Genomic DNA, 26,575 nt, shown 5'->3' with positions numbered 1-26,575 from the left:
TCTGATGAAAAGTGACTAGTTTGTGTCAAATAACACTGAAATTGATAGAAACATATGAAATAGCAGATACTTTTGTGGCCGTGACTCTGCTTGTACAGTCAAGCGTTTTGGATGAGTCTGGCTCAATTCTGATGAAAAGTGACTAGTTTGTGTCTAATTAAACACTGGAAATGATAGAAACATATGAAAAAGCATATACTGTATGTGCCGTGACTCTGCTTGTACAGTCAAGCGTTTTGGATGAGTCTGGCTCAATTCTGATGAAAAGTGACTAGTTTGTGTCGAATAACACTGAAACTGATAGAAACATATGAAAAAGCATATACTGTGTGTGCCGTGACTCTGCTTGTGTACAAGCAGAGCGTTTTGGATGAGTCTGCATCGATTCTGATGAAAAGTGACTGGTTTGTGTCAAATAACACTGAAATTGATAGAAACATATGAAAAAGCATATAATGTGTGTGCCGTGACTCTGCTTGTACAGTCAAGCGTTTTGGATGAGTCTGGCTCAATTCTGATGAAAAGTGACTAGTTTGTGTCAAATAACACTGAAATTGATAGAAACATATGAAAAAGCATATACTGTATGTGCCGTGATTCTGCTAGGACAGTCAAGCGTTTTGGATGAGTCTGGCTCAATTCTGATGAAAAGTGACTAGTTTGTGTCGAATAACACTGAAACTGATAGAAACATATGAAAAAGCATATACTGTGTGTGCCGTGACTCTGCTTGTACAGTCAAGCGTTTTGGATGAGTCTGGCTCAATTCTGATGAAAAGTGACTAGTTTGTGTCAAATAACACTGAAACTGATAGAAACATATGAAAAAGCATATATTGTGTGTTCCGTGACTCTGTACTTACAGTCAAGCGCTTTGGATGAGACTGCATCGATTCTGATGAAAAGTGACTAGTTTGTGTCAAATAACACTGAAATTGATAGAAACATATGAAATAGCATATACTTTTGTGGCAGTGACTCTGCTTGTACAGTCAAGCGTTTTGGATGAGTCTGGCTCAATTCTGATGAAAAGTGACTAGTTTGTGTCGAATAACACTGAAACTGATAGAAACATATGAAAAAGCATATACTGTATGTGCCGTGATTCTGCTAGGACAGTCAAGCGTTTTGGATGAGTCTGGCTAAATTCTGATGAAAAGTGACTAGTTTGTGTCGAATAACACTGAAACTGATAGAAACATATGAAAAAGCATATACTGTATGTGCCGTGATTCTGCTAGGACAGTCAAGCGTTTTGGATGAGTCTGGCTCAATTCTGATGAAAAGTGACTAGTTTGTGTCGAATAACACTGAAACTGATAGAAACATATGAAAAAGCATATACTGTGTGTGCCGTGACTCTGCTTGGACAGTCAAGCGTTTTGGATGAGTCTGGCTCAATTTTGATGAAAAGTGACTAGTTGTTGTCAAATAACACTGAAACTGATAGAAACATATGAAAAAGCATATACTGTGTGTGCCGTGACTCTGCTTGTACAGTCAAGCGTTTTGGATGAGTCTGGCTCAATTCTGATGAAAAGTGACTAGTTTGTGTCAAATAACACTGAAATTGATAGAAACATATGAAATAGCATATACTTTTGTGGCAGTGACTCTGCTTGTACAGTCAAGCGTTTTGGATGAGTCTGGCTCAATTCTGATGAAAAGTGACTAGTTTGTGTCGAATAACACTGAAACTGATAGAAACATATGAAAAAGCATATACTGTATGTGCCGTGATTCTGCTAGGACAGTCAAGCGTTTTGGATGAGTCTGGCTAAATTCTGATGAAAAGTGACTAGTTTGTGTCGAATAACACTGAAATTGATAGAAACATGTGAAAAAGCATATACTATGTGTGCCGTGACTCTGCTAGTACAATAAAGCATTAGGTGTGAGTCTGGCTCAATTTTGATGAAAAGTGACTAGTTTGTGTCGAATAACACTGAAAATGATAGAAACATATGAAAAAGCATATACTGTATGTGCCGTGATTCTGCTAGGACAGTCAAGCGTTTTGGATGAGTCTGGCTCAATTCTGATGAAAAGTGACTAGTTGTTGTCAAATAACACTGAAACTGATAGAAACATATGAAAAAGCATATACTATGTGCGCCGTGACTCTGCTAGTACAATAAAGCATTAGGTGTGAGTCTGGCTCAATTCTGATGAAAAGTGACTAGTTTGTGTCAAATAACACTGAAACTGATAGAAACATATGAGAAAGCATATACTGTGTGTGCCGTGATTCTGCTAGGACAGTCAAGCGTTTTGGATGAGTCTGGCTCAATTCTGATGAAAAGTGACTAGTTTGTGTCGAATAACACTGAAACTGATAGAAACATATGAAAAAGCATATACTGTGTGTGCCGTGACTCTGCTTGGACAGTCAAGCGTTTTGGATGAGTCTGGCTCAATTTTGATGAAAAGTGACTAGTTGTTGTCAAATAACACTGAAACTGATAGAAACATGTGAAAAAGCATATACTGTGTGCGCCGTGACTCTGCTAGTACAATAAAGCATTAGGTGTGAGTCTGGCTCAATTCTGATGAAAAGTGACTAGTTTGTGTCGAATAACACTGAAACTAATAGAAACATATGAAAAAGCATATACTGTGTGTGCCGTGACTCTGCTTGGACAGTCAAGTGTTTTGGATGAGCCTGGCTCAATTTTGATGAAAAGTGACTAGTTGTTGTCAAATAACACTGAAACTGATAGAAACATATGAAAAAGCATATACTGTGTGTGCCGTGACTCTGCTTGTACAGTAAAGCGTTTTGGATGAGTCTGGCTCAATTCTGATGAAAAGTGACCAGTTTGTGTCGAATAACACTGAAAATGATAGAAACATATGAAAAAGCATATACTTTATGTGCCGTGATTCTGCTAGGACAGTCAAGCGTTTTGGATGAGACTGCATCGATTCTGATGAAAAGTGACTAGTTTGTGTCAAATAACACTGAAATTGATAGAAACATATGAAATAGCATATAATGTGTGTGCCGTGACTCTGCTTGTACAGTCAAGCGTTTTGGATGAGTCTGGCTCAATTCTGATGAAAAGAGACTAGTTTGTGGCGAATAACACTGAAACTGATAGAAACATATGAAAACGCATATACTGTGTGTGCCGTGACTCTGCTAATTCAATAAAGCATTAGGTGTGAGTCTGGCTCAATTCTGATGAAAAGTGACTAGTTTGTGTCGAATAACACTGAAACTGATAGAAACATATGAAAAAGCATATACTGTGTGTGCCGTGATTCTGCTAGGACAGTCAAGCGTATTGGATGAGTCTGGCTCAATTCTGATGAAAAGTGACTAGTTTGTGTCAAATAACACTGAAATTGATAGAAACATATGAAAAAGCATATATTGTGTGTGCCGTGATTCTGCTAGGACAGTCAAGCATTTTGGATGAGTCTGGCTTAATTCTGATGAAAAGTGACTAATTTGTGTCAAATGACACTGAAATTGATAGAAACATATGAAATGGCATATACTATGTGTGCCGTGACTCTACTAATTCAATAAAGCATTAGGTGTGAGTCTGGCTCAATTCTGATGAAAAGTGACTAGTTTGTGTCGAATAACACTGAAAATGATAGAAACATATGAAAAAGCATATACTGTATGTGCCGTGATTCTGCTAGGACAGTCAAGCGTTTTGGATGAGTCTGGCTCAATTCTGATGAAAAGTGACTAGTTTGTGTCGAATAACACTGAAATTGATAGAAACATGTGAAAAAGCATATACTATGTGCGCCGTGACTCTGCTAGTACAATAAAGCATTAGGTGTGAGTCTGGCTCAATTCTGATGAAAAGTGACTAGTTTGTGTTGAATAACACTGAAACTGACAGAAACATATGAAAAAGCATATACTGTGTGTGCCGTGACTCTGCTTGTGTACAAGCAGGGCGTTTTGGATGAGTCTGCATCGATTCTGATGAAAAGTGACTAGTTTGTGTCAAATAACACTGAAATTGATAGAAAAATATGAAAAAGCATATACTGTGTGTGCCGTGACTCTGCTTGTACAGTCAAGCGTTTTGGATGAGTCTGGCTCAATTCTGATGAAAAGTGACTAGTTTGTGTCGAATAACACTGTAAATGATAGAAACATATTAAAAAAAGCATATACTGTGTGTGCCGTGACTCTGCTTGTGTACAAGCAGAGCGTTTTGGATGAGTGTGCATCGATTCTGATGAAAAGTGACTAGTTTGTGTCAAATAACACTGACATTGATAGAAACATCTGAAAAAGCATATAATGTGTGTGCCGTGACTCTGCTTGTACAGTCAAGCGTTTTGGATGAGTCTGGCTCAATTCTGATGAAAAGTGACTAGTTTGTGTCGAATAACACTGAAAATGATAGAAACATATGAAAAAGCATATACTTTATGTGCCGTGATTCTGCTAGGACAGTCAAGCGTTTTGGATGAGTCTGGCTCAATTCTGATGAAAAGTGACTAGTTTGTGTCAAATAACACTGAAATTGATAGAAACATGTGAAAAAGCATATACTATGTGCGCCGTGACTCTGCTAGTACAATAAAGCATTAGGTGTGAGTCTGGCTCAATTTTGATGAAAAGTGACTAGTTTGTGTCGAATAACACTGAAAATGATAGAAACATAAGAAAAAGCATATACTGTATGTGCCGTGATTCTGCTAGGACAGTCAAGCGTTTTGGATGAGTCTGGCTCAATTCTGATGAAAAGTGACTAGTTTGTGTCGAATAACACTGAAACTGATAGAAACATATGAAAAAGCATATACTGTGTGTGCCGTGATTCTGCTAGGACAGTCAAGCGTTTTGGATGAGTCTGGCTCAATTCGATGAAAAGTGACTAGTTTGTGTCGAATAACACTGAAACTGATAGAAACATATGAAAAAGCATATACTGTGTGTACCGTGACTCTGCTAATTCAATAAAGCATTAGGTGTGAGTCTGGCTCAATTCTGATGAAAAGTGACTAGTTTGTGTCGAATAACACTGAAACTGATAGAAACATATGAAAAAGCATATACTGTGTGTGCCGTGATTCTGCTAGGACAGTCAAGCGTTTTGGATGAGTCTGGCTCAATTCTGATGAAAAGTGACTAGTTTGTGTCGAATAACACTGAAACTGATAGAAACATATGAAAAAGCATATACTGTGTGTGCCGTGACTCTGCTTGGACAGTCAAGTGTTTTGGATGAGCCTGGCTCAATTTTGATGAAAAGTGACTAGTTGTTGTCAAATAACACTGAAACTGATAGAAACATATGAAAAAGCATATACTGTGTGTGCCGTGACTCTGCTTGTACAGTCAAGCGTTTTGGATGAGTCTGGCTCAATTCTGATGAAAAGTGACTAGTTTGTGTCAAATAACACTGAAATTGATAGAAACATATGAAAAAGCATATATTGTGTGTGCCGTGACTCTGCTAGGACAGTCAAGCATTTTGGATGAGTCTGGCTCAATTCTGATGAAAAGTGACTAGTTTGTGTCAAATGACACTGAAATTGATAGAAACATATGAAATGGCATATACTATGTGTGCCGTGACTCTACTAATTCAATAAAGCATTAGGTGTGAGTCTGGCTCAATTCTGATGAAAAGTGACTAGTTTGTGTCGAATAACACTGAAAATGATAGAAACATATGAAAGAGCATATATTGTATGTGCCGTGATTCTGCTAGGACAGTCAAGCGTTTTGGATGAGTCTGGCTAAATTCTGATGAAAAGTGACTAGTTTCTGTCGAATAACACTGAAATTGATAGAAACATATGAAAAAGCATATAATGTGTGTGCCGTGACTCTGCTTGTACAGTCAAGCGTTTTGGATGAGTCTGGCTCAATTCTGATGAAAAGTGATTAGTTTGTGTCGAATAACACTGAAAATGATAGAAACATATGAAAAAGCATATACTTTATGTGCCGTGATTCTGCTAGGACAGTCAAGCGTTTTGGATGAGTCTGGCTCAATTCTGATGAAAAGTGATTAGTTGTTGTCAAATAACACTGAAACTGATAGAAACATATGAAAAAGCATATACTGTGTGTGCCGTGACTCTGCTTGTGTACAAGCAGAGCGTTTTGGATGAGTGTGCATCGATTCTGATGAAAAGGGACTAGTTTGTGTCAAATAACACTGAAATTGATAGAAACATATGAAAAAGCATATAATGTGTGTGCCGTGACTCTGCTTGTACAGTCAAGCGTTTTGGATGAGTCTGACTCAATTCTGATGAAAAGTGACTAGTTTGTGTCGAATAACACTGTAAATGATAGAAACATATGAAAATGCATATACTGTGTGTGCCGTGACTCTGCTTGTACAGTCAAGCGTTTTGGATGAGTCTGGCTCAATTCTGATGAAAAGTGACTAGTTTGTGTCAAATAACCCTGAAATTGATAGAAACATATGAAAAAGCACATAATGTGTGCGCCGTGACTCTGCTAGTACAATAAAGCATTAGGTGTGAGTCTGGCTCAATTTTGATGAAAAGTGACTAGTTTGTGTCGAATAACACTGGAAATGATAGAAACATAAGAAAAAGCATATACTGTATGTGCCGTGATTCTGCTAGGACAGTCAAGCGTTTTGGATGAGTCTGGCTCAATACTGATGAAAAATGACTAGTTTGTGTCGAATAACACTGAAACTGATAGAAACATATGAAAAAGCATATACTGTGTGTGCCGTGATTCTGCTAGGACAGTCAAGCGTTTTGGATGAGACTGCATCAATTCTGATGAAAAGTGACTAGTTTGTGTCAAATAACCCTGAAATTGATAGAAACATATGAAATAGCATATAATGTGTGTGCCGTGACTCTGCTTGTACAGTCAAGCGTTTTGGATGAGTCTGGCTCAATTCTGATGAAAAGAGACTAGTTTGTGGCGAATAACACTGAAACTGATAGAAACATATGAAAAAGCATATACTGTGTGTGCCGTGACTCTGCTTGTGTACAAGCAGAGCGTTTTGGATGAGTCTGGCTCAATTCTGATGAAAAGTGACTAGTTTGTGTCAAATGACACTGAAATTGATAGAAACATATGAAATAGCATATACTATGTGTGCCGTGACTCTGCTAATTCAATAAAGCATTAGGTGTGAGTCTGGCTCAATTCTGATGAAAAGTGACTAGTTTGTGTCGAATAACACTGAATCTGATAGAAACATATGAAAAAGCATATACTGTGTGTGCCGTGATTCTGCTAGGACAGTCAAGCGTTTTGGATGAGTCTGGCTCAATTCTGATGAAAAGTGACTAGTTTGTGTCGAATAACACTGAAACTGATAGAAACATATGAAAAAGCATATACTGTGTGTGCCGTGACTCTGCTTGGACAGTCAAGTGTTTTGGATGAGCCTGGCTCAATTTTGATGAAAAGTGACTAGTTGTTGTCAAATAACACTGAAACTGATAGAAACATATGAAAAAGCATATACTGTGTGTGCCGTGACTCTGCTTGTACAGTCAAGCGTTTTGGATGAGTCTGGCTCAATTCTGATGAAAAGTGACTAGTTTGTGTCAAATAACACTGAAATTGATAGAAACATATGAAAAAGCATATATTGTGTGTGCCGTGACTCTGCTTGTGTACAAGCAGAGCGTTTTGGATGAGTCTGGCTCAATTCTGATGAAAAGTGACTAGTTTGTGTCAAATGACACTGAAATTGATAGAAACATATGAAATAGCATATACTATGTGTGCCGTGACTCTGCTAATTCAATAAAGCATTAGGTGTGAGTCTGGCTCAATTCTGATGAAAAGTGACTAGTTTGTGTCGAATAACACTGAATCTGATAGAAACATATGAAAAAGCATATACTGTGTGTGCCGTGATTCTGCTAGGACAGTCAAGCGTTTTGGATGAGTCTGGCTCAATTCTGATGAAAAGTGACTAGTTTGTGTCGAATAACACTGAAACTGATAGAAACATATGAAAAAGCATATACTGTGTGTGCCGTGACTCTGCTTGGACAGTCAAGTGTTTTGGATGAGCCTGGCTCAATTTTGATGAAAAGTGACTAGTTGTTGTCAAATAACACTGAAACTGATAGAAACATATGAAAAAGCATATACTGTGTGTGCCGTGACTCTGCTTGTACAGTCAAGCGTTTTGGATGAGTCTGGCTCAATTCTGATGAAAAGTGACTAGTTTGTGTCAAATAACACTGAAATTGATAGAAACATATGAAAAAGCATATATTGTGTGTGCCGTGACTCTGCTTGTGTACAAGCAGGGCGTTTTGGATGAGTCTGCATCGATTCTGATGAAAAGTGACTAGTTTGTGTCAAATAACACTGAAATTGATAGAAAAATATGAAAAAGCATATAATGTGTGTGCCGTGACTCTGCTTGTACAGTCAAGCGTTTTGGATGAGTCTGGCTCAATTCTGATGAAAAGTGACTAGTTTGTGTCGAATAACACTGTAAATGATAGAAACATATTAAAAAAAGCATATACTGTGTGTGCCGTGACTCTGCTTGTGTACAAGCAGAGCGTTTTGGATGAGTGTGCATCGATTCTGATGAAAAGTGACTAGTTTGTGTCAAATAACACTGACATTGATAGAAACATATGAAAAAGCATATAATGTGTGTGCCGTGACTCTGCTTGTACAGTCAAGCGTTTTGGATGAGTCTGGCTCAATTCTGATGAAAAGTGACTAGTTTGTGTCGAATAACACTGAAAATGATAGAAACATATGAAAAAGCATATACTTTATGTGCCGTGATTCTGCTAGGACAGTCAAGCGTTTTGGATGAGTCTGGCTCAATTCTGATGAAAAGTGACTAGTTTGTGTCAAATAACACTGAAATTGATAGAAACATGTGAAAAAGCATATACTATGTGCGCCGTGACTCTGCTAGTACAATAAAGCATTAGGTGTGAGTCTGGCTCAATTTTGATGAAAAGTGACTAGTTTGTGTCGAATAACACTGAAAATGATAGAAACATAAGAAAAAGCATATACTGTATGTGCCGTGATTCTGCTAGGACAGTCAAGCGTTTTGGATGAGTCTGGCTCAATTCTGATGAAAAGTGACTAGTTTGTGTCGAATAACACTGAAACTGATAGAAACATATGAAAAAGCATATACTGTGTGTGCCGTGATTCTGCTAGGACAGTCAAGCGTTTTGGATGAGTCTGGCTCAATTCTGATGAAAAGTGACTAGTTTGTGTCGAATAACACTGAAACTGATAGAAACATATGAAAAAGCATATACTGTGTGTGCCGTGACTCTGCTAATTCAATAAAGCATTAGGTGTGAGTCTGGCTCAATTCTGATGAAAAGTGACTAGTTTGTGTCGAATAACACTGAAACTGATAGAAACATATGAAAAAGCATATACTGTGTGTGCCGTGACTCTGCTTGTGTACAAGCAGAGCGTTTTGGATGAGTGTGCATCGGTTCTGATGAAAAGTGACTAGTTTGTGTCAAATAACACTGAAATTGATAGAAACATATGAAAAAGCATATAATGTGTGTGCCGTGACTCTGCTTGTACAATAAAGCGTTTTGGATGAGTCTGGCTCAATTCTGATGAAAAGAGACTAGTTTGTGTCAAATAACACTGAAATTGATAGAAACATGTGAAAAAGCATATACTATGTGCGCCGTGACACTGCTAGTACAATAAAGCATTAGGTGTGAGTCTGGCTCAATTTTGATGAAAAGTGACTAGTTTGTGTCGAATAACACTGAAAATGATAGAAACATAAGAAAAAGCATATACTGTATGTGCCGTGATTCTGCTAGGACAGTCAAGCGTTTTGGATGAGTCTGGCTCAATTCTGATGAAAAGTGACTAGTTTGTGTCGAATAACACTGAAACTGATAGAAACATATGAAAAAGCATATACTGTGTGTGCCGTGATTCTGCTAGGACAGTCAAGCGTTTTGGATGAGTCTGGCTCAATTCTGATGAAAAGTGACTAGTTTCTGTCGAATAACACTGAAACTGATAGAAACATATGAAAAAGCATATACTGTGTGTGCCGTGACTCTGCTTGGACAGTCAAGCGTTTTGGATGAGTTTGGCTCAATTTTGATGAAAAGTGACTAGTTGTTGTCAAATAACACTGAAACTGATAGAAACATATGAAAAAGCATATACTATGTGTGCCGTGACTCTGCTTGTACAGTCAAGCGTTTTGGATGAGTCTGGCTCAATTCTGATGAAAAGTGACTAGTTTGTGTCAAATAACACTGAAACTGATAGAAACATTTGAAAAAGCATATACTGTGTGTGCCGTGACTCTGCTTGTGTACAAGCAGAGCGTTTTGGATGAGTGTGCATCGATTCTGATGAAAAGTGACTAGTTTGTGTCAAATAACACTGAAATTGATAGAAACATATGAAAAAGCATATATTGTGTGTGCCGTGACTCTGCTTGTACAGTCAAGCGTTTTGGATGAGTCTGGCTCAATTCTGATGAAAAGTGACTAGTTTGTGTCAAATAACCCTGAAATTGATAGAAACATATGAAAAAGCATATACTTTATGTGCCGTGATTCTGCTAGGACAGTCAAGCGTTTTGGATGAGACTGCATCGATTCTGATGAAAAGTGACTAGTTTGTGTCAAATAACACTGAAATTGATAGAAACATGTGAAAAAGCATATACTATGTGCGCCGTGACTCTGCTAGTACAATAAAGCATTAGGTGTGAGTCTGGCTCAATTTTGATGAAAAGTGACTAGTTTGTGTCGAATAACACTGAAAATGATAGAAACATAAGAAAAAGCATATACTGTATGTGCCGTGATTCTACTAGGACAGTCAAGCGTTTTGGATGAGTTTGGCTCAATTTTGATGAAAAGTGACTAGTTGTTGTCAAATAACACTGAAACTGATAGAAACATATGAAAAAGCATATATTGTGTTTGCCGTGACTCTGTACTTACAGTCAAGCGTTTTGGATGAGACTGCATCAATTCTGATGAAAAGTGACTAGTTTGTGTCAAATAACACTGAAATTGATAGAAACATATGAAATAGCATATAATGTGTGTGTCGTGACTCTGCTTGTACAGTCAAGCGTTTTGGATGAGTCTGGCTCAATTCTGATGAAAAGAGACTAGTTTGTGGCGAATAACACTGAAACTGATAGAAACATATGAAAAAGCATATACTGTGTGTGCCGTGACTCTGCTTGTGTACAAGCAGAGCGTTTTGGATGAGTCTGCATCGATTATGATGAAAAGTGACTAGTTTGTGTCAAATAACACTGAAACTGATAGAAACATATGAAAAAGCATATACTGTGTGTGCCGTGATTCTGCTAGGACAGTCAAGCGTTTTGGATGAGTCTGGCTCAATTCTGATGAAAAGTGACTAGTTTGTGTCGAATAACACTGAAACTGATAGAAACATATGAAAAAGCATATACTGTGTGTGCCGTGACTCTGCTTGGACAGTCAAGCGTTTTGGATGAGTCTGGCTCAATTTTGATGAAAAGTGACTAGTTGTTGTCAAATAACACTGAAACTGATAGAAACATATGAAAAAGCATATACTGTGTGTGCCGTGACTCTGCTTGTACAGTCAAGTGTTTTGGATGAGTCTGGCTCAATTCTGATGAAAAGTGACTAGTTTGTGTCAAATAACACTGAAATTGATAGAAACATATGAAATAGCATATACTTTTTTGGCAGTGACTCTGCTTGTACAGTCAAGCGTTTTGGATGAGTCTGGCTCAATTCTGATGAAAAGTGACTAGTTTGTGTCGAATAACACTGAAACTGATAGAAACATATGAAAAAGCATATACTGTATGTGCCGTGATTCTGCTAGGACAGTCAAGCGTTTTGGATGAGTCTGGCTAAATTCTGATGAAAAGTGACTAGTTTGTGTCGAATAACACTGAAATTGATAGAAACATGTGAAAAAGCATATACTATGTGTGCCGTGACTCTGCTAGTACAATAAAGCATTAGGTGTGAGTCTGGCTCAATTTTGATGAAAAGTGACTAGTTTGTGTCGAATAACACTGAAAATGATAGAAACATATGAAAAAGCATATACTGTATGTGCCGTGATTCTGCTAGGACAGTCAAGCGTTTTGGATGAGTCTGGCTCAATTCTGATGAAAAGTGACTAGTTGTTGTCAAATAACACTGAAACTGATAAAAACATATGAAAAAGCATATACTGTGTGCGCCGTGACTCTGCTAGTACAATAAAGCATTAGGTGTGAGTCTGGCTCAATTCTGATGAAAAGTGACTAGTTTGTGTCGAATAACACTGAAACTAATAGAAACATATGAAAAAGCATATACTGTGTGTGCCGTGACTCTGCTTGGACAGTCAAGTGTTTTGGATGAGCCTGGCTCAATTTTGATGAAAAGTGACTAGTTGTTGTCAAATAACACTGAAACTGATAGAAACATATGAAAAAGCATATACTGTGTGTGCCGTGACTCTGCTAGGACAGTCAAGCGTTTTGGATGAGACTGCATCGATTCTGATGAAAAGTGACTAGTTTGTGTCAAATAACACTGAAATTGATAAAAACATATGAAAAAGCATATATTGTGTGTGCCGTGATTCTGCTAGGACAGTCAAGCGTTTTGGATGAGTCTGGCTCAATTCTGATGAAAAGTGACTAGTTTGTGTCAAATAACACTGAAATTGATAAAAACATATGAAAAAGCATATATTGTGTGTGCCGTGATTCTGCTAGGACAGTCAAGCATTTTGGATGAGTCTGGCTCAATTCTGATGAAAAGTGACTAATTTGTGTCAAATGACACTGAAATTGATAGAAACATATGAAATGGCATATACTATGTGTGCCGTGACTCTACTAATTCAATAAAGCATTAGGTGTGAGTCTGGCTCAATTCTGATGAAAAGTGACTAGTTTGTGTCGAATAACACTGAAAATGATAGAAACATATGAAAAAGCATATACTGTATGTGCCGTGATTCTGCTAGGACAGTCAAGCGTTTTGGATGAGTCTGGCTCAATTTTGATGAAAAGTGACTAGTTGTTGTCAAATAACACTGAAACTGATAGAAACATATGAAAAAGCATATACTGTGTGTGCCGTGACTCTGCTTGTACAGTCAAGCGTTTTGGATGAGTCTGGCTCAATTCTGATGAAAAGTGACTAGTTTGTGTCAAATAACACTGAAATTGATAGAAACATATGAAATAGCATATACTTTTGTGGCAGTGACTCTGCTTGTACAGTCAAGCGTTTTGGATGAGTCTGGCTCAATTCTGATGAAAAGTGACTAGTTTGTGTCGAATAACACTGAAACTGATAGAAACATATTAAAAAAAGCATATACTATGTGTGCCGTGACTCTGCTAGTACAATAAAGCATTAGGTGTGAGTCTGGCTCAATTTTGATGAAAAGTGACTAGTTTGTGTCGAATAACACTGTAAATGATAGAAACATATTAAAAAAAGCATATACTGTGTGTGCCGTGACTCTGCTTGTGTACAAGCAGAGCGTTTTGGATGAGTGTGCATCGATTCTGATGAAAAGTGACTAGTTTGTGTCAAATAACACTGACATTGATAGAAACATATGAAAAAGCATATAATGTGTGTGCCGTGACTCTGCTTGTACAGTCAAGCGTTTTGGATGAGTCTGGCTCAATTCTGATGAAAAGTGACTAGTTTGTGTCGAATAACACTGAAAATGATAGAAACATATGAAAAAGCATATACTTTATGTGCCGTGATTCTGCTAGGACAGTCAAGCGTTTTGGATGAGTCTGGCTCAATTCTGATGAAAAGTGACTAGTTTGTGTCAAATAACACTGAAATTGATAGAAACATGTGAAAAAGCATATACTATGTGCGCCGTGACTCTGCTAGTACAATAAAGCATTTTGGATGTGAGTCTGGCTCAATTTTGATGAAAAGTGACTAGTTTGTGTCGAATAACACTGAAAATGATAGAAACATAAGAAAAAGCATATACTGTATGTGCCGTGATTCTGCTAGGACAGTCAAGCGTTTTGGATGAGTCTGGCTCAATTCTGATGAAAAGTGACTAGTTTGTGTCGAATAACACTGAAACTGATAGAAACATATGAAAAAGCATATACTGTGTGTGCCGTGATTCTGCTAGGACAGTCAAGCGTTTTGGATGAGTCTGGCTCAATTCTGATGAAAAGTGACTAGTTTGTGTCGAATAACACTGAAACTGATAGAAACATATGAAAAAGCATATACTGTGTGTGCCGTGACTCTGCTAATTCAATAAAGCATTAGGTGTGAGTCTGGCTCAATTCTGATGAAAAGTGACTAGTTTGTGTCGAATAACACTGAAACTGATAGAAACATATGAAAAAGCATATACTGTGTGTGCCGTGATTCTGCTAGGACAGTCAAGCGTTTTGGATGAGTCTGGCTCAATTCTGATGAAAAGTGACTAGTTTGTGTCGAATAACACTGAAACTGATAGAAACATATGAAAAAGCATATACTGTGTGTGCCGTGACTCTGCTTGGACAGTCAAGTGTTTTGGATGAGCCTGGCTCAATTTTGATGAAAAGTGACTAGTTGTTGTCAAATAACACTGAAACTGATAGAAACATATGAAAAAGCATATACTGTGTGTGCCGTGACTCTGCTTGTACAGTCAAGCGTTTTGGATGAGTCTGGCTCAATTCTGATGAAAAGTGACTAGTTTGTGTCAAATGACACTGAAATTGATAGAAACATATGAAAAAGCATATATTGTGTGTGCCGTGACTCTGCTAGGACAGTCAAGCATTTTGGATGAGTCTGGCTCAATTCTGATGAAAAGTGACTAGTTTGTGTCAAATGACACTGAAATTGATAGAAACATATGAAATGGCATATACTATGTGTGCCGTGACTCTACTAATTCAATAAAGCATTAGGTGTGAGTCTGGCTCAATTCTGATGAAAAGTGACTAGTTTGTGTCGAATAACACTGAAAATGATAGAAACATATGAAAAAGCATATACTGTATGTGCCGTGATTCTGCTAGGACAGTCAAGCGTTTTGGATGAGTCTGGCTAAATTCTGATGAAAAGTGACTAGTTTCTGTCGAATAACACTGAAATTGATAGAAACATATGAAAAAGCATATAATGTGTGTGCCGTGACTCTGCTTGTACAGTCAAGCGTTTTGGATGAGTCTGGCTCAATTCTGATGAAAAGTGATTAGTTTGTGTCGAATAACACTGAAAATGATAGAAACATATGAAAAAGCATATACTTTATGTGCCGTGATTCTGCTAGGACAGTCAAGCGTTTTGGATGAGTCTGGCTCAATTCTGATGAAAAGTGATTAGTTGTTGTCAAATAACACTGAAACTGATAGAAACATATGAAAAAGCATATACTGTGTGTGCCGTGACTCTGCTTGTGTACAAGCAGAGCGTTTTGGATGAGTGTGCATCGATTCTGATGAAAAGGGACTAGTTTGTGTCAAATAACACTGAAATTGATAGAAACATATGAAAAAGCATATAATGTGTGTGCCGTGACTCTGCTTGTACAGTCAAGCGTTTTGGATGAGTCTGACTCAATTCTGATGAAAAGTGACTAGTTTGTGTCGAATAACACTGTAAATGATAGAAACATATGAAAATGCATATACTGTGTGTGCCGTGACTCTGCTTGTACAGTCAAGCGTTTTGGATGAGTCTGGCTCAATTCTGATGAAAAGTGACTAGTTTGTGTCAAATAACCCTGAAATTGATAGAAACATATGAAAAAGCACATAATGTGTGCGCCGTGACTCTGCTAGTACAATAAAGCATTAGGTGTGAGTCTGGCTCAATTTTGATGAAAAGTGACTAGTTTGTGTCGAATAACACTGGAAATGATAGAAACATAAGAAAAAGCATATACTGTATGTGCCGTGATTCTGCTAGGACAGTCAAGCGTTTTGGATGAGTCTGGCTCAATTCTGATGAAAAATGACTAGTTTGTGTCGAATAACACTGAAACTGATAGAAACATATGAAAAAGCATATACTGTGTGTGCCGTGATTCTGCTAGGACAGTCAAGCGTTTTGGATGAGTCTGGCTCAATTCTGATGAAAAGTGACTAGTTTGTGTCGAATAACACTGAAACTGATAGAAACATATGAAAAAGCATATACTGTGTGTGCCGTGATTCTGCTAGGACAGTCAAGCGTTTTGGATGAGTCTGGCTCAATTCTGATGAAAAGTGACTAGTTTGTGTCGAATAACACTGAAACTGATAGAAACATATGAAAAAGCATATACTGTGTGTGCCGTGACTCTGCTAATTCAATAAAGCATTAGGTGTGAGTCTGGCTCAATTCTGATGAAAAGTGACTAGTTTGTGTCGAATAACACTGAAACTGATAGAAACATATGAAAAAGCATATACTGTGTGTGCCGTGATTCTGCTAGGACAGTCAAGCGTTTTGGATGAGTCTGGCTCAATTCTGATGAAAAGTGACTAGTTTGTGTCGAATAACACTGAAAATGATAGAAACATATGAAAAAGCATATACTGTGTGTGCCGTGACTCTGCTTGGACAGTCAAGTGTTTTGGATGAGCCTGGCTCAATTTTGATGAAAAGTGACTAGTTGTTGTCAAATAACACTGAAACTGATAGAAACATATGAAAAAGCATATACTGTGTGTGCCGTGACTCTGCTTGTACAGTCAAGCGTTTTGGATGAGTCTGGCTCAATTCTGATGAAAAGTGACTAGTTTGTGTCAAATGACACTGAAATTGATAGAAACATATGAAAAAGCATATATTGTGTGTGCCGTGACTCTGCTAGGACAGTCAAGCATTTTGGATGAGTCTGGCTCAATTCTGATGAAAAGTGACTAGTTTGTGTCAAATGACACTGAAATTGATAGAAACATATGAAATGGCATATACTGTGTGTGCCGTGACTCTACTAATTCAATAAAGCATTAGGTGTGAGTCTGGCTCAATTCTGATGAAAAGTGACTAGTTTGTGTCGAATAACACTGAAAATGATAGAAACATATGAAAAAGCATATACTGTATGTGCCGTGATTCTGCTAGGACAGTCAAGCGTTTTGGATGAGTCTGGCTAAATTCTGATGAAAAGTGACTAGTTTCTGTCGAATAACACTGAAATTGATAGAAACATATGAAAAAGCATATAATGTGTGTGCCGTGACTCTGCTTGTACAGTCAAGCGTTTTGGATGAGTCTGGCTCAATTCTGATGAAAAGTGATTAGTTTGTGTCGAATAACACTGAAAATGATAGAAACATATGAAAAAGCATATACTTTATGTGCCGTGATTCTGCTAGGACAGTCAAGCGTTTTGGATGAGTCTGGCTCAATTCTGATGAAAAGTGATTAGTTGTTGTCAAATAACACTGAAACTGATAGAAACATATGAAAAAGCATATACTGTGTGTGCCGTGACTCTGCTTGTGTACAAGCAGAGCGTTTTGGATGAGTGTGCATCGATTCTGATGAAAAGGGACTAGTTTGTGTCAAATAACACTGAAATTGATAGAAACATATGAAAAAGCATATAATGTGTGTGCCGTGACTCTGCTTGTACAGTCAAGCGTTTTGGATGAGTCTGACTCAATTCTGATGAAAAGTGACTAGTTTGTGTCGAATAACACTGTAAATGATAGAAACATATGAAAATGCATATACTGTGTGTGCCGTGACTCTGCTTGTACAGTCAAGCGTTTTGGATGAGTCTGGCTCAATTCTGATGAAAAGTGACTAGTTTGTGTCAAATAACCCTGAAATTGATAGAAACATATGAAAAAGCACATAATGTGTGCGCCGTGACTCTGCTAGTACAATAAAGCATTAGGTGTGAGTCTGGCTCAATTTTGATGAAAAGTGACTAGTTTGTGTCGAATAACACTGGAAATGATAGAAACATAAGAAAAAGCATATACTGTATGTGCCGTGATTCTGCTAGGACAGTCAAGCGTTTTGGATGAGTCTGGCTCAATTCTGATGAAAAATGACTAGTTTGTGTCGAATAACACTGAAACTGATAGAAACATATGAAAAAGCATATACTGTGTGTGCCGTGATTCTGCTAGGACAGTCAAGCGTTTTGGATGAGACTGCATCAATTCTGATGAAAAGTGACTAGTTTGTGTCAAATAACCCTGAAATTGATAGAAACATATGAAATAGCATATACTGTGTGTGCCGTGACTCTGCTTGTACAGTCAAGCGTTTTGGATGAGTCTGGCTCAATTCTGATGAAAAGAGACTAGTTTGTGGCGAATAACACTGAAACTGATAGAAACATATGAAAAAGCATATACTGTGTGTGCCGTGACTCTGCTTGTGTACAAGCAGAGCGTTTTGGATGAGTCTGGCTCAATTCTGATGAAAAGTGACTAGTTTGTGTCAAATGACACTGAAATTGATAGAAACATATGAAATAGCATATACTATGTGTGCCGTGACTCTGCTAATTCAATAAAGCATTAGGTGTGAGTCTGGCTCAATTCTGATGAAAAGTGACTAGTTTGTGTCGAATAACACTGAAACTGATAGAAACATATGAAAAAGCATATACTGTGTGTGCCGTGATTCTGCTAGGACAGTCAAGCGTTTTGGATGAGTCTGGCTCAATTCTGATGAAAAGTGACTAGTTTGTGTCGAATAACACTGAAACTGATAGAAACATATGAAAAAGCATATACTGTGTGTGCCGTGACTCTGCTTGGACAGTCAAGTGTTTTGGATGAGCCTGGCTCAATTTTGATGAAAAGTGACTAGTTGTTGTCAAATAACACTGAAACTGATAGAAACATATGAAAAAGCATATACTGTGTGTGCCGTGACTCTGCTTGTACAGTCAAGCGTTTTGGATGAGTCTGGCTCAATTCTGATGAAAAGTGACTAGTTTGTGTCAAATAACACTGAAATTGATAGAAACATATGAAAAAGCATATATTGTGTGTGCCGTGACTCTGCTAGGACAGTCAAGCATTTTGGATGAGTCTGGCTCAATTCTGATGAAAAGTGATTAGTTGTTGTCAAATAACACTGAAACTGATAGAAACATATGAAAAAGCATATACTATGTGCGCCGTGGCTCTGCTAGTACAATAAAGCATTAGGTGTGAGTCTGGCTCAATTTTGATGAAAAATGACTAGTTTGTGTTGAATAACACTGAAAATGATAGAAACATATGAAAAAGCATATACTGTGTGTGCCGTGATTCTGCTAGGACAGTCAAGCGTTTTGGATGAGTCTGGCTCAATTCTGATGAAAAGTGACTAGTTTGTGTCGAATAACACTGAAACTGATAGAAACATATGAAAAAGCATATACTGTGTGTGCCGTGACTCTGCTTGGACAGTCAAGTGTTTTGGATGAGTCTGGCTCAATTTTGATGAAAAGTGACTAGTTGTTGTCAAATAACACTGAAACTGATAGAAACATATGAAAAAGCATATACTGTGTGTGCCGTGACTCTGCTAGTACAATAAAGCATTAGGTGTGAGTCTGGCTCAATTCTGATGAAAAGTGACTAGTTTGTGTTGAATAACACTGAAACTGATAGAAACATATGAAAAAGCATATACTGTGTGTGCCGTGACTCTGCTTGTGTACAAGCAGAGCGTTTTGGATGAGTGTGCATCGGTTCTGATGAAAAGTGACTAGTTTGTGTCAAATAACACTGAAATTGATAGAAACATATGAAAAAGCATATAATGTGTGTGCCGTGACTCTGCTTGTACAATAAAGCGTTTTGGATGAGTCTGGCTAAATTCTGATGAAAAGTGACTAGTTTGTGTCAAATAACACTGAAATTGATAGAAACATGTGAAAAAGCTTATACTATGTGCGCCGTGACTCTGCTAGTACAATAAAGCATTAGGTGTGAGTCTGGCTCAATTTTGATGAAAAGTGACTAGTTTGTGTCGAATAACACTGAAAATGATAGAAACATAAGAAAAAGCATATACTGTATGTGCCGTGATTCTGCTAGGACAGTCAAGCGTTTTGGATGAGTCTGGCTCAATTCTGATGAAAAGTGACTAGTTTGTGTCGAATAACACTGAAACTGATAGAAACATATGAAAAAGCATATACTGTGTGTGCCGTGATTCTGCTAGGACAGTCAAGCGTTTTGGATGAGTCTGGCTCAATTCTGATGAAAAGTGACTAGTTTGTGTCGAATAACACTGAAACTGATAGAAACATATGAAAAAGCATATACTGTGTGTGCCGTGACTCTGCTAATTCAATAAAGCATTAGGTGTGAGTCTGGCTCAATTCTGATGAAAAGTGACTAGTTTGTGTCGAATAACACTGAAACTGATAGAAACATATGAAAAAGCATATACTGTGTGTGCCGTGATTCTGCTAGGACAGTCAAGCGTTTTGGATGAGTCTGGCTCAATTCTGATGAAAAGTGACTAGTTTGTGTCGAATAACACTGAAACTGATAGAAACATATGAAAAAGCATATACTGTGTGTGCCGTGACTCTGCTTGGACAGTCAAGTGTTTTGGATGAGCCTGGCTCAATTTTGATGAAAAGTGACTAGTTGTTGTCAAATAACACTGAAACTGATAGAAACATATGAAAAAGCATATACTGTGTGTGCCGTGACTCTGCTTGTACAGTCAAGCGTTTTGGATGAGTCTGGCTCAATTCTGATGAAAAGTGACTAGTTTGTGTCAAATAACACTGAAATTGATAGAAACATATGAAAAAGCATATATTGTGTGTGCCGTGACTCTGCTAGGACAGTCAAGCATTTTGGATGAGTCTGGCTCAATTCTGATGAAAAGTGACTAGTTTGTGTCAAATGACACTGAAATTGATAGAAACATATGAAATGGCATATACTATGTGTGCCGTGACTCTACTAATTCAATAAAGCATTAGGTGTGAGTCTGGCTCAATTCTGATGAAAAGTGACTAGTTTGTGTCGAATAACACTGAAAATGATAGAAACATATGAAAAAGCATATACTGTATGTGCCGTGATTCTGCTAGGACAGTCAAGCGTTTTGGATGAGTCTGGCTAAATTCTGATGAAAAGTGACTAGTTTCTGTCGAATAACACTGAAATTGATAGAAACATATGAAAAAGCATATAATGTGTGTGCCGTGACTCTGCTTGTACAGTCAAGCGTTTTGGATGAGTCTGGCTCAATTCTGATGAAAAGTGATTAGTTTGTGTCGAATAACACTGAAAATGATAGAAACATATGAAAAAGCATATACTTTATGTGCCGTGATTCTGCTAGGACAGTCAAGCGTTTTGGATGAGTCTGGCTCAATTCTGATGAAAAGTGATTAGTTGTTGTCAAATAACACTGAAACTGATAGAAACATATGAAAAAGCATATACTGTGTGTGCCGTGACTCTGCTTGTGTACAAGCAGAGCGTTTTGGATGAGTGTGCATCGATTCTGATGAAAAGGGACTAGTTTGTGTCAAATAACACTGAAATTGATAGAAACATATGAAAAAGCATATAATGTGTGTGCCGTGACTCTGCTTGTACAGTCAAGCGTTTTGGATGAGTCTGACTCAATTCTGATGAAAAGTGACTAGTTTGTGTCGAATAACACTGTAAATGATAGAAACATATGAAAATGCATATACTGTGTGTGCCGTGACTCTGCTTGTACAGTCAAGCGTTTTGGATGAGTCTGGCTCAATTCTGATGAAAAGTGACTAGTTTGTGTCAAATAACCCTGAAATTGATAGAAACATATGAAAAAGCACATAATGTGTGCGCCGTGACTCTGCTAGTACAATAAAGCATTAGGTGTGAGTCTGGCTCAATTTTGATGAAAAGTGACTAGTTTGTGTCGAATAACACTGGAAATGATAGAAACATAAGAAAAAGCATATACTGTATGTGCCGTGATTCTGCTAGGACAGTCAAGCGTTTTGGATGAGTCTGGCTCAATTCTGATGAAAAATGACTAGTTTGTGTCGAATAACACTGAAACTGATAGAAACATATGAAAAAGCATATACTGTGTGTGCCGTGATTCTGCTAGGACAGTCAAGCGTTTTGGATGAGACTGCATCAATTCTGATGAAAAGTGACTAGTTTGTGTCAAATAACCCTGAAATTGATAGAAACATATGAAATAGCATATACTGTGTGTGCCGTGACTCTGCTTGTACAGTCAAGCGTTTTGGATGAGTCTGGCTCAATTCTGATGAAAAGAGACTAGTTTGTGGCGAATAACACTGAAACTGATAGAAACATATGAAAAAGCATATACTGTGTGTGCCGTGACTCTGCTTGTGTACAAGCAGAGCGTTTTGGATGAGTCTGGCTCAATTCTGATGAAAAGTGACTAGTTTGTGTCAAATGACACTGAAATTGATAGAAACATATGAAATAGCATATACTATGTGTGCCGTGACTCTGCTAATTCAATAAAGCATTAGGTGTGAGTCTGGCTCAATTCTGATGAAAAGTGACTAGTTTGTGTCGAATAACACTGAAACTGATAGAAACATATGAAAAAGCATATACTGTGTGTGCCGTGATTCTGCTAGGACAGTCAAGCGTTTTGGATGAGTCTGGCTCAATTCTGATGAAAAGTGACTAGTTTGTGTCGAATAACACTGAAACTGATAGAAACATATGAAAAAGCATATACTGTGTGTGCCGTGACTCTGCTTGGACAGTCAAGTGTTTTGGATGAGCCTGGCTCAATTTTGATGAAAAGTGACTAGTTGTTGTCAAATAACACTGAAACTGATAGAAACATATGAAAAAGCATATACTGTGTGTGCCGTGACTCTGCTTGTACAGTCAAGCGTTTTGGATGAGTCTGGCTCAATTCTGATGAAAAGTGACTAGTTTGTGTCAAATAACACTGAAATTGATAGAAACATATGAAAAAGCATATATTGTGTGTGCCGTGACTCTGCTAGGACAGTCAAGCATTTTGGATGAGTCTGGCTCAATTCTGATGAAAAGTGATTAGTTGTTGTCAAATAACACTGAAACTGATAGAAACATATGAAAAAGCATATACTATGTGCGCCGTGGCTCTGCTAGTACAATAAAGCATTAGGTGTGAGTCTGGCTCAATTTTGATGAAAAATGACTAGTTTCTGTTGAATAACACTGAAAATGATAGAAACATATGAAAAAGCATATACTGTGTGTGCCGTGATTCTGCTAGGACAGTCAAGCGTTTTGAATGAGTCTGGCTCAATTCTGATGAAAAGTGACTAGTTGTTGTCAAATAACACTGAAACTGATAGAAACATATGAAAAAGCATATACTGCGTGTGCCGTGACTCTGCTAGTACAATAAAGCATTAGGTGTGAGTCTGGCTCAATTCTGATGAAAAGTGACTAGTTTGTGTTGAATAACACTGAAACTGATAGAAACATATGAAAAAGCATATACTGTGTGTGCCGTGACTCTGCTTGTGTACAAGCAGAGCGTTTTGGATGAGTGTGCATCGGTTCTGATGAAAAGTGACTAGTTTGTGTCAAATAACACTGAAATTGATAGAAACATATGAAAAAGCATATAATGTGTGTGCCGTGACTCTGCTTGTACAATAAAGCGTTTTGGATGAGTCTGGCTAAATTCTGATGAAAAGTGACTAGTTTGTGTCAAATAACACTGAAATTGATAGAAACATGTGAAAAAGCATATACTATGTGCGCCGTGACTCTGCTAGTACAATAAAGCATTAGGTGTGAGTCTGGCTCAATTTTGATGAAAAGTGACTAGTTTGTGTCGAATAACACTGAAAATGATAGAAACATAAGAAAAAGCATATACTGTATGTGCCGTGATTCTGCTAGGACAGTCAAGCGTTTTGGATGAGTCTGGCTCAATTCTGATGAAAAGTGACTAGTTTGTGTCGAATAACACTGAAACTGATAGAAACATATGAAAAAGCATATACTGTGTGTGCCGTGATTCTGCTAGGACAGTCAAGCGTTTTGGATGAGTCTGGCTCAATTCTGATGAAAAGTGACTAGTTTGTGTCGAATAACACTGAAACTGATAGAAACATATGAAAAAGCATATACTGTGTGTGCCGTGACTCTGCTTGGACAGTCAAGCGTTTTGGATGAGTTTGGCTCAATTTTGATGAAAAGTGACTAGTTGTTGTCAAATAACACTGAAACTGATAGAAACATATGAAAAAGCATATACTGTGTGTGCCGTGACTCTGCTTGTACAGTCAAGCGTTTTGGATGAGTCTGGCTCAATTCTGATGAAAAGTGACTAGTTTGTGTCAAATAACACTGAAACTGATAGAAACATTTGAAAAAGCATATACTGTGTGTGCCGTGACTCTGCTTGTGTACAAGCAGAGCGTTTTGGATGAGTGTGCATCGATTCTGATGAAAAGTGACTAGTTTGTGTCAAATAACACTGAAATTGATAGAAACATATGAAAAAGCATATATTGTGTGTGCCGTGACTCTGCTTGTACAGTCAAGCGTTTTGGATGAGTCTGGCTCAATTCTGATGAAAAGTGACTAGTTTGTGTCAAATAACCCTGAAATTGATAGAAACATATGAAAAAGCATATACTTTATGTGCCGTGATTCTGCTAGGACAGTCAAGTGTTTTGGATGAGACTGCATCGATTCTGATGAAAAGTGACTAGTTTGTGTCAAATAACACTGAAATTGATAGAAACATGTGAAAAAGCATATACTATGTGCGCCGTGACTCTGCTAGTACAATAAAGCATTAGGTGTGAGTCTGGCTCAATTTTGATGGAAAGGGACTAGTTTGTGTCGAATAACACTGAAAATGATAGAAACATAAGAAAAAGCATATACTGTATGTGCCGTGATTCTACTAGGACAGTCAAGCGTTTTGGATGAGTTTGGCTCAATTTTGATGAAAAGTGACTAGTTGTTGTCAAATAACACTGAAATTGATAGAAACATATGAAAAAGCATATATTGTGTGTGCCGTGACTCTGTACTTACAGTCAAGCGTTTTGGATGAGACTGCATCAATTCTGATGAAAAGTGACTAGTTTGTGTCAAATAACACTGAAATTGATAGAAACATATGAAATAGCATATAATGTGTGTGTCGTGACTCTGCTTGTACAGTCAAGCGTTTTGGATGAGTCTGGCTCAATTCTGATGAAAAGAGACTAGTTTGTGGCGAATAACACTGAAACTGATAGAAACATATGAAAAAGCATATACTGTGTGTGCCGTGACTCTGCTTGTGTACAAGCAGAGCGTTTTGGATGAGTCTGCATCGATTATGATGAAAAGTGACTAGTTTGTGTCAAATAACACTGAAACTGATAGAAACATATGAAAAAGCATATACTGTGTGTGCCGTGATTCTGCTAGGACAGTCAAGCGTTTTGGATGAGTCTGGCTCAATTCTGATGAAAAGTGACTAGTTTGTGTCGAATAACACTGAAACTGATAGAAACATATGAAAAAGCATATACTGTGTGTGCCGTGACTCTGCTTGGACAGTCAAGCGTTTTGGATGAGTCTGGCTCAATTTTGATGAAAAGTGACTAGTTGTTGTCAAATAACACTGAAACTGATAGAAACATATGAAAAAGCATATACTGTGTGTGCCGTGACTCTGCTTGTACAGTCAAGCGTTTTGGATGAGTCTGGCTCAATTCTGATGAAAAGTGACTAGTTTGTGTCAAATAACACTGAAATTGATAGAAACATATGAAATAGCATATACTTTTGTGGCAGTGACTCTGCTTGTACAGTCAAGCGTTTTGGATGAGTCTGGCTCAATTCTGATGAAAAGTGACTAGTTTGTGTCGAATAACACTGAAACTGATAGAAACATATGAAAAAGCATATACTGTATGTGCCGTGATTCTGCTAGGACAGTCAAGCGTTTTGGATGAGTCTGGCTAAATTCTGATGAAAAGTGACTAGTTTGTGTCGAATAACACTGAAATTGATAGAAACATGTGAAAAAGCATATACTATGTGTGCCGTGACTCTGCTAGTACAATAAAGCATTAGGTGTGAGTCTGGCTCAATTTTGATGAAAAGTGACTAGTTTGTGTCGAATAACACTGAAAATGATAGAAACATATGAAAAAGCATATACTGTATGTGCCGTGATTCTGCTAGGACAGTCAAGCGTTTTGGATGAGTCTGGCTCAATTCTGATGAAAAGTGACTAGTTGTTGTCAAATAACACTGAAACTGATAGAAACATATGAAAAAGCATATACTATGTGCGCCGTGACTCTGCTAGTACAATAAAGCATTAGGTGTGAGTCTGGCTCAATTCTGATGAAAAGTGACTAGTTTGTGTCAAATAACACTGAAACTGATAGAAACATATGAGAAAGCATATACTGTGTGTGCCGTGATTCTGCTAGGACAGTCAAGCGTTTTGGATGAGTCTGGCTCAATTCTGATGAAAAGTGACTAGTTTGTGTCGAATAACACTGAAACTGATAGAAACATATGAAAAAGCATATACTGTGTGTGCCGTGACTCTGCTTGGACAGTCAAGCGTTTTGGATGAGTCTGGCTCAATTTTGATGAAAAGTGACTAGTTGTTGTCAAATAACACTGAAACTGATAGAAACATGTGAAAAAGCATATACTGTGTGCGCCGTGAC

The sequence above is a fragment of the Thunnus thynnus genome, chromosome 2 (assembly GCF_963924715.1).
Source record: "Thunnus thynnus chromosome 2, fThuThy2.1, whole genome shotgun sequence".
NCBI classification, from domain to species: Eukaryota; Metazoa; Chordata; class Actinopteri; order Scombriformes; family Scombridae; genus Thunnus; species Thunnus thynnus.
Note: the sequence above shows the minus strand (reverse complement) of the source record.